Source organism: Falco rusticolus, chromosome 9 (assembly GCF_015220075.1).
Source record: "Falco rusticolus isolate bFalRus1 chromosome 9, bFalRus1.pri, whole genome shotgun sequence".
Taxonomy (NCBI): domain Eukaryota; kingdom Metazoa; phylum Chordata; class Aves; order Falconiformes; family Falconidae; genus Falco; species Falco rusticolus.
In genome coordinates, this window is record NC_051195.1 from 15044140 (window position 1) to 15054427 (window position 10288).

At 42.5% G+C, this 10288-nt stretch overlaps 1 protein-coding gene across 5 annotated transcripts in view; it reads right to left on the reverse strand.

Annotated features, from left to right (window-relative positions):
* The window catches only part of CCSER2 (coiled-coil serine rich protein 2), a 73368-nt gene extending 68500 nt beyond the window's left edge, over positions 1-4868 (reverse strand). For 4 of the 5 annotated variants that reach the window (XM_037399915.1, XM_037399913.1, XM_037399917.1 and 1 more), the window contains exon 1: positions 4740-4868. The gene's annotated coding sequence lies outside the window, so the exon portion shown is untranslated. Of the gene's footprint in view, positions 1-4133; positions 4471-4739 lie in introns of those variants that run through there. The other variant, XM_037399914.1, reaches the window with a different exon arrangement.
* Between the last annotated feature and the right edge of the window lie 5420 nt (positions 4869-10288).

Here is a 10288-nt window from a genome sequence, read left to right on the forward strand (position 1 = left end):
TTCAGTGTCCAGGTTCAATTTTCCAGCTCAGCCATACAGTTCCAGCAATCAGTCTTATTTTAAAGGCAATGAAAAAAAGTCACATTGCCTTCTGCAGTAGCTTTAAAAAAATGCACAACAAAGAGGATGAACAGGGCAAGCATAGAATGCTACCTCCTCAATCTTCAACTAACTTCAATTCATAGTATTTCTTGAATTTGGCAGTTTGTTTAGGAACCCTCCCCAGATCTCTCCTCCACTATCTTGTCCAACCTGTCCCTGAGCCCCCAAAAACTCTTTCCATCCATGACTGCCTTAAGCAAGGAGTTCCAGAGCTCTACTAATAATTCTTTTAAAGGTTATTTCATTGCCTTGCACAGGATCCTGAGGAAAACTATTTGTAAACTCCTTACACAGCAAGAACTGGCCACTGATGTCTGCTCTCCTTGCTACCCAACATACCAGTTATATCGTTCAGTTTGTTTCATACCTACGTGCTTTCAAGAAGCTACTGGATTACTTGTATTCTTCGAAGCGAAGTTTCACTTCTCTTCAACATCCATCCTTAAACAAAAATACTGCAACCATATACTGCCATACCATAGCTTTCAGCTGAAACTTTCTTATTTTTGAACCACATCTTCAAATTATCATTTTCTTGCTATTAAATTTCATTTCATTAGTTCTGGACACTACAGCTTCTGTCTACAATTCAATCAATATAAATCACTTATCTATCTCAAAAACAAACTCTCTAAAAATATTTCAGTACCAAACCACCTCACTAGTTTGCCACAGCATAACAAATATCAGTATGTTTTTAACCACTGGCAGGCTTTTGTAAGTATTTTAAAGCATGCTTTGTGTTTTCTTATTTATTTGCTGACAGCTATATCTGAATGTACCTATCAAGGTCCATTTTCTGCAATGAGAAGGCACAGATACTTGTATTATTTGCAATTGAAAAAAAACATTCTCAAGAAACTGACATGTGTAACTTCAGTTACTAGTGACAGTTTGTCCACAGGATCAGTTTCTCCCACATGAGCTTAAAGAGTTACACAGACACAGTGATCTATGCTTGCATTTAACTTGAATGTAAAGGAAGTTGATACATACAATTTGTTTTGTTTAATCAAGATCTCAAATTTAGCCATGGTAAAATGTTTTTTTTTTTTCCTGTTGGTTGGGATTTTTTGTTTGTTTGGGTTTTTTTGTGTTTGGTTTGTTGGGTTTTTTTATGAGCCACCATTCCAGAGAGCTTTCATAACTGAAAGATCTACATAGAAAGGGATTAGGATTTATTTATTTTTTAACTCTGTTTAGTGATGTACAAGGCTGTGCAGGATGAAAGATTCTGCTCCTTTCCCCAAGTCTCCTGCAACTAACAGCAGTAGCTTTGGCTTTGCCAAGTTTCCACCTATGCAAGTTTACCCTACTGCAATGACGGTTAGTTAAAAGCCATAGCTTCTTCCAAATCATCAAAAACACATGTATGGAATAATTTCATCATGTGAGATCAGGAAAAAAAACCCCAAACATTTACCTAAAACCTATCTTTAATATGATTCAAAAAAAGAACATGGGTCGAAGTATCATACACATTCACACTGTAGTGAGAATCTCTGTATCTAGAGGAGATACTTCAATCTCCAGCTCAAAGTACACATGATATTAGTGAGACAAGAGAACACAGGATATTCAGTTCTCCCTTGATGCTTCATTTGTGCTCGTGTGTCACAACCCATCTGGGCTAATTAAGCTAAAAGCATAGGAGTTCTTTCGCTTCAGGGAATAAATTCAGGAATTGTTTGCAATTTAAGGGTTATTCCAGATCTATAACTTGTTCAACCACCACATAAAAGTAAAATCTTATCATCAGCCATTTCCCTTTGGCTAAGAAACCAAGTCTCCTTGCAGCAAGAACCTTGCCAACATTAACCTTCCTTCTCCTTCCATCAAAGCCATTAAAATGTACTCTGCAGAAGGCTGCCTCAACTCATCATGGACTAAGTGCTCATGAAAATCCCAACAATCTGTAGTGAAAAAGGCATTTTACTGAGAACTTGTGACACCAGTTCCCCATGTGACCAGGGATAAGCATCCCCCACACAGAGAAGACTTTCTCGCTTCACTTATTATACAATACTATCAGCTGAACTGCTCTAGCTGAATCCTCCCGTTAGAATAGAAAACGGCTAGTGAGCAAAGTTCAGATCTCTGCAAATCAAGCTACTTTTGATTAAGGAGGAAACAATATTCTCAGAATGTCTTCCAAAATGCACCTATCTGACAGAAGTTTAAGAGCGAGCTAGAATATGTGTTCCAAAGGTACAAAGAAATGCAAAGACCTACACTGACTAGCTAAACTTAAACTTTGGAATAATTATTTTAATGCTGTTGGGATTTTATTGTAGTATACATGTGTTCAGGTATCCAGAGATTTACATAAGCTTTTTTTATTACTCCAATTGAAATACAATACAGGATTTTAAACCTAATTATCAAAAGCACCATTAGTATTTTGAACTTCTTGGCATGGAATTTAATCCTGCCTGAAAACTTCCAATTAAAATGATGGTGCCGCTGTTCACACTTCCAAATAGTGGCTAAAAGACAACACCACAACCACTGCTGCAACTGGCTACCTCTTATTCCATTCCCAGAGATCTGCGCTTTCTAACAATTTTAGGCAAGCAACGTTCATCTGAAGACTAATGGCATGATGGTTTTTAATCTAGACCGGGGTCCTCAAACTACGGCCTGCGGGCCAGGTACGGCCCCCCAGGGTCCTCAATCCGGCCCCCGGTATTTACAGACCCCCCCTCCGGGGGTTGGGGGGGAAACCAAGCAGCCGCAGATGGCTGCCTGTCACTTCATCCGCGCGCCGGCCCCCTGGTTAAAAAGTTTGAGGACCCCTGGTCTAGACAGCCAGTGCCAACACTTCTTTGTCACCGGTTTATTCCAAATAACCAATACCTCTTAATGGATGATCGGGTCCAAAAGCAATACGTTTTACTCCAGTGAGCTTTCACATGAACAGTTCCATTAAACAGGATTAGTCATTAGTAAAACAATACATTAAATTAGGTCATTATGTTGATTGATATCATTACTATTAATTTTTCCTATATTCATATATATTATTATTTCAGTTCAATAACATCAAATACAGTAATCTCCTAAACCTGAAACAATTCTACCATTTAAACAGCTTTACAGTTAGAAGACAGTAATGAGCAGCTTTCAGAGACCAGACATTGAGATTTCTATAATAAGAAGCACTAACTGCGAGTAAAGACTGAACTTCAATTTAAAAAAAAAAAATCCACTGCAAGTTGTACATTCATGTAGATCCTTGGTTAACATTTAGGTAGCGGGTTATTACTAATGTTCATTTGTTATGCATTTACCTCTTCAGCTTAGATGCACTAAGTTCAAAATGGGCCCACAGAATATGGTTACGTGATCATTACATACACGATAAAACATCTGCCAAATTTCACTCAGTACCACCAACAAACACAAATATTTGCTGCCTCATGCTAATATGATGAAGTTTTGTATTTTCGACTACTCTACAAGAGATATTTTTAAAGTTTCAGAGTATACTTGATCAAATGAGATGTTTCGCTTTCAATACCTTTGTAACAAAAAGTTCTATTTTGCATCAAATTGAGGCTCAAAGCCCATAAACACCAAGAACAAGCCTGCTATGAGCATGAAACACCAACCCCATAAGTAGAACCAAGTCCCCTGAGAAGTGGTAAACATCTTTATATGGCAGACCTGATTGACTATTAAATCTACAATCCTTAATTTGTTGTCTGGCCTGGACACTACTGTTGTGCTACCACACAGCTCCCTTTCAGCTTTGCTTTCTCAAGATAAACAGCTCAATTTCCTCCAACTCCAAGTTAAAGGCTGGAGTTGCCTATATTTCATTGTGTGTCAAAGTACGTTTGACAAAACATAACAGCAGGCTCCGGATGATGAAAGCAAAGTCCCAGTGTCATTAAAGCAAAATCATCATAACATACAATAATGTTCCCAAGCTGCTATAAGCAAAATCCAAACAGATTATAGCTGAAGTAGATATTGCACCATTATATACGTATTTTTTTTAAAACTGTTGTCTTCGCACAGCCACATACTGGGTATTTTTGCTTCTTCCTCTTTTTGGAGCTACAAGTAAATCTCTGCGACCCGGTCCCCTTCAGCAGCTGTTTCCGAATACCCCTGTAGATACGTCTCAACAAAACGGAGAATTAAAAGACGCATAAAGCACTGCAAAACAGGCGCCGCCGGAGGAGCAGCGGGCAGGCCTGCCGTGCCAGGCTGCCCTCCACCCGCGGCAGCGGCGCAGCTGTCGGAGCCGAGCGCCAGCCCCGGCCGCGCTGGCACCGCCGCAGCGCCCTGCCGGCCGGGGGGCACACCTGTGGCACGGCCGGCCGCCCGCCCGCGGCACTGCGGGAGCCGCCGCTGACATTCAGGCCGCCCCAAAGGTGAAGGCTGCGCCCGGCGGGGACACGCAGGAGCCCGCCCTCCCCGGCCGCCCCGCCGCCCTGCCCCAGCCCCCCGCGGCCTGCCGTGCCGCAGCATCCCCCCGGCCGAGGCGCCGACCCTAGCCCCAGCGGGAAGGCGGCCAGGGAGGGGGGCGAGCGGCAAGGAGACCCCCAGCGAGGGGCGCGGCGCGGCCCGGCCTGAGGGGACGGGGGAAGAGCGAGGGGATGGCGGGGCGCGCCCGCCGCCGCACTCACCGCCGGGACGGGCGCAGGCCGGCGCTGTCCCCTTCTCGGGCAGGGCCGTGGCGCTCTGCGCCCTCAGGTACCGGCCGCCGGGCGCCCCGCCCCGCCCCGCCCGGCCCGCGGTGGGAGGGCCGGCGCGCAGCAGCCACCGCGCATGCCCCGGCCGCCGCCACCGCCCGCCCGCCCCACGCCCCTCCGCGCCCCTCGCCTCACTCTGACGTCAGCGCGCCCGCCCGCCCCGGCCGGCGCCCGCTGCAGTTCCCGCCGCGCCGTTCCCGCGCAGCGCCCGGCCCGCGCCGCCCCGCTCCCCGCGGCCCGCCTGAGGCGGCAGGCGCCGCGCCGTGCCCGCCGGGCTGGCTGGCTGCCGGGCTGTCGTGGCGCGGCCGCACGCCGGGCTCGCAAGGCCGTGAGGCCTGCGGGGCCGCTGGAACGTCTTGCGGCCTGCCCTGACAATTCGGGGACGCGTTGACTGAATCACATAAAAATTGAATGGAAGTTGTTGAAGGCGTTAGGGAAACGGGGCTGCGAGTGACCTGGCTCTGGGACAGGGAGAGTGCTGTTAGGGGAAGGAGGCCCAGCCTGAAAAGCCTGGGAGGACCCCAGCAGCCAGTAGCGAGGTGCAGAGCCAGAGGAGACCCAGCCTTTCTCTGTCCTGGTGCTCGCAGAAGGACTGGAGAGTTTAATTTCCTCAAATTTCCTGTCTGTGCCAGGAATAAGACACTGACATAACATCAGAAACTCCTGCAAGGGTCGAGAATTATTTGCCTGGGGTTATGTGAGATGGTTCAGGATCGTTTCACTGACTCGGCATTTACACCCCCACGCTTTTCCTAGCCGCTGTGTTTGGTGCGTGTGTTTCCGCATCTCCCATGGTTTGGGGCCTCCTTGTATGTGTGGCAGCATTTCAGCGCCTGCATTGCTGTGCTTCAACTTCAGATTTTCAAAATTCCACTTTTTCTCAAAAAGTTTTGACTGCCAGCACTTCTAAATTTTTGCCTGCCTGTTTCACCAGGTCTCCCAGAGGAAGAAAGCTGCTCAGTAGCTTCAAGCTGTGTTCGTGTAGGGGAAAAAAAAAAGCCAAAACCCACTCCGTAATTGGTAAGCATAACTTGTCGCAGCGCAGCCTCCTGACTAGAATTTGGGCGCACTGCCAGGGTGTGAGACCTGCTTACAGATGTGGGCCCAGGCACTGAAGGTGCTTCCTCAACTTTCTAGACAACGGGTGTGAAGACTCCAGTACGTTTGCCTCACAGATAGCAGAAAGGCCTTTTCTAAAAAATAATGAACAAAAAGTGAAGCTTGTGTTTATCTTTTTGTCTGAACCTAAATGTACCAGCGGCATTAATGCATTTATTCTTAGAACAATCTGAAGCATAATTACTCCCCTGTGGTAGAGGGGATGGGGAAAGGCAAGGAGAGAGATTACATCTCTTACGCAAAGCTAAAGAGATAGCAAAGCCAGGAAATGAACTCAGATTTCCTGAGTCAGGCGTCATTGCTTTAACCACACAGTCATGCTTTTTTAGTCGTTCTCAGCTTCTGAGCATTAATGTAAACATCAACTGCATTAGCATAGATTTGATTTTTCCCTACTTTGTTCATCAGGATGACTTCACTATGTCATGAAACTTGGAATTTTCCTCCGATTTAACTTTCTTCTCCATTTCTTTCCCAAAAGTGAAAGAAATTGTATTACAGACTCACTGGGAGGGTGAAATGGTATCACAGACTCCCTAGGAGAGTTTTACATTTCCCAGTGCCTTTCTGCAGGCCCTGGCAGGTGTTTCTTCAACCCCAATACTTCAAGTATCAGCTCACAAAGCAACGGTGGAGCTTCCATGGTGCATCTCTTAGGCAGATACCCAAATGCACAGTGAACGAGATCAAGGAACAAATTGTTCCCTGTCATCGTACTTCTCAGCTAGAGCAGAACACTTGTAACCAACACACAGGAGGTACATAAAATGGAAGTGGTGATACAACCACCCTTTTTAACTCCAGCTCATGCTTTTATTATCTGAAAATGATTATAAAACAAAAGTCTAAAAAAAACTAGATATATAAAAGAAGAAAACAACCCAGAGATATTTTAGGACAGGTTTGAGAGCCTCCAATATCTGTTTAGACATTTAACAGATTTCCACAATGCTTATATAGCCTCAAGATTGAGATCTAGTCTTTAACCAGAATTACTATTTTTTGAAAAATGACTTCAAAAAAGGGAGGCATTACATACACAACTCCAGCTGCTAACCACTTAAAGCCTGTCAATCGTACTGACAGACTACAAACTAAGATCTAGCTACGATCAAGTGCCGTATCTTTTATTAGTTTAATAGTTGATATGCCTTCAGCTCGAGGACTTCACATTCCATTGATTTTTATACTAAATTGATTTAAATGGACTTTATATTACACTGGGAAATGGACTAGAAGCTTATTTTACCCACTTCACTCACTGACCCGGTATTTTGCTGCCTCCAAAAATGCATTGGCAGAGACATGCCAATGGATAACACTAGCCACCCAGAGAAGGGTTTAAGATAAGAGCTGGATGAGAAGATAGTGATAATCACACAAATATTCTCCCAGCCCCCAGCAGTTTACAGGCCAGGGACCCCTTCCTACAAATTTGCTGAAGTGTGAGCAGCTTCAGTGCAGGGAGTGTTAGGGAGGCCTAGTTCTCCTAGTAGTAGTTGAACAGGTATTTTGACAGTATCCAGCCATAACCTTGCTGGCTTCCTTAGTTTCAACGAACTTGCAGACAGCTAGTGATAATGAGAAAGGTGCAATCAGCTGGCCATACAGTATGAACCTTGTTCGTTATTGTAAGTAAGAGTATTTTCCAGTCAGTATCTGTATTATAGGCTGGTTTGAAGGGAAACCCTGTTCATTCTTTTGACTTTGGATTGGTTTCAGTTTTATGTAATTCTGCAAACTGGAAGTGCATGTGTTTCCCTAACCAGTGGAAAATGAAAGGATTATTCAAATTTGTCCATACTCTTTACAAAATCTGAACTTGATATTTCCCATCCCCTGCATTACAATGAAACTGAGTTAGTCTGCTTGCATTAAAGCCATCCTCAAAGCAAGGACAAACGCCTTCCTCACATCACTTCATAAAAATCATCTTTGCCATGATGTCCACACAAAAAATCCTTGTTAGGTAGCTCATATGCTGTGACTGCTGCTAACTAATCTGTTCACAATAAATTTGGGTTTACTTTGTGCATCCACTTTCTGTTGCTGTATTCAAATACTTTCTACTTACACTCTGATTTTGTATCATCTGATACACAACCCATGTTTTATCTGTTTGCATTGTTTCTGCTTCAGAAGGGCAAAGCAGCCAGATGCCATCATTCTCCCCCACATATAAATAATAATTTATTCATTGCAGGCATTTTACTTTTACAAAAAAACTGTAACATGGACTACCACTTTCTCACAAGCATTCAAAAAAAGAGAAAACAGAGGTTAGAATTAGAGAGTGTATGCTTCTTGGGGTATAGCTGGACTTTCGATGAAATCTATGACAGTGCATATAGTTGGATGGTTAGGGCTTGAAATTCTTAACTTCAAAATGTCTCATTGTGTGAAATATATTCATTGACAGGTATCAAAAGATAAATTGTCATCTGTTTTCTTAATCTGTGTTTCTACAAAAATTTCTTTCATTAAGGAATACATCCTTTATATATTCCAAGTCTTAATTTGACACTAGAGAGTCACTGTCTCCAGAATAACTGATTTTATTTTCAACTTCTTGTACTTTCTAAACTATATGAGTAACTTCATTTTTGTACTACCTTAAAAATATGTACTAAAATGAGTACTACAAGTTAATGAACTTGTTTGCTGAGATAACAAAGAAGGAAAAAAATGGGCTAATGTCACATACAAAAATACTCACATGACTGTGCTCGTACATGTGTATATTTATTATTTCCATGCATGGTGTCCACAGGTCACTAAAATTTGTACCATTCTGAAATAAATAATTGTTTAAGAAGTAAATAATTAGTAGGAGATTCTGCTTGGTGCAAGCTGAGGTCTTTACAATGGTTCACCATCACTGCATCTTTTATGTATGTGAGGGGGAACACAGAGATGAGCTCAAACTCATTCTGCTGAAATACATTATAACCTAGTCACATGTAAGACTAAGTCCTGTATTTTTCTTAATCACTTAAAAAAGAATCGAAATTAAGTACTTGAGCATTTGATATCTTTTCAGGCATTAGTGACATCTACCATTTCTGAATAATAGTTAGATAATATTTAAAGAGGATACTGTGTAAATGAAGAACTGTTCATTACCAGTTGGCAGCTGCTTCATTGGATGTGAAAAGAATGTTGCTATATTCATGGTTTTGGTGGATGAATGATGAGCTGACCCTTCCTACCCTTCTTCTTTCTTTTCTTTTTTGCGGGGTTGTTTTTGGTTGGGGTTGGTTTTGGTGTTTGTTTTTTTTCGGGGGGTGGGGCAGGGGGGGTGGGGGGGATGGTCTTGTTTTAAGTCAAACTTTTCTCCTGAACATTAATTAAAGAGTACTTAACTATTAGGCCAGGACATTACTTTTTAAAACTCCATAATGTGTTACTCTCTGGCTAGCACTGCTGACATTCAGAGACGCTCAGAATGCATTACACTGTCTATTCATGCTGTGAAAAACAGGGATGTTACACATTTTAGTATTTCTGATGTAAATGAACAAGTGGGCAGAAAGCTTTCCTCTCTGTCCCTCTCTCAAGGCAGGTGTACCAACTGTAAGTTAAAGTCATGTGGATGAAGATCACGTGCTTGATGTTACCTTTTCTGTACCCTGGCAGTGCTGCAGTAGAAGTAGCCAGGATCTGTTCAATAAAATCTTCCATTAAAACCTGCCTCGGGCAATCTTTACACCTTGCTGCTGTTGTGGCCCTTTCTTCTAAGGGCTGACCACGTGTCGTGGTTCAAAACACTACATTAGTTTAAATAATTTAGACCTGCTAAGGTCTAAATTATTTAAACAGACTGTTGGTTAAACTATTTAAGCAGCCTAGTGAAAGCTACTTCGTAAAATACTGCCAGGGTTTTTTTCTGCATGTCTTCAGTGGCCATCCATATTCCTACAATACATACCACCTCCACAAACACAGAAAAGCATTTCTAGACAGTCATTAGAATCATACTGCCTATTTCTAAAATCCAGATGTGTTTTCATTTCTTCTTAAATATGTGTTCCTTAGTATCTAAATGCTAAAACAAATTAGTGTATATTTCATTTAAGTCTAATGCAGTTTCTTTATTTTTCATTGCAACTTAATTTGTATTCGCATAGGCTGAATGCCCAAAGGAATGCAAATGCCTAATATTTCCTTTAAGTCAGTGGGATTTTTGAGGATTCTGAAACGTAAATAAAAGCTCTTATTTCAGCTTGATTTACAGATACGGAAATTATTGCCTTTTGTATAATTAAAAATTATTCTAAATCAGACCAGATAAACTTTTTTTGCATTTTATAACTGAAAGGTTGATTGATCGTCTCAGAAATAAAAAACCTAACCTTCTACTAGTG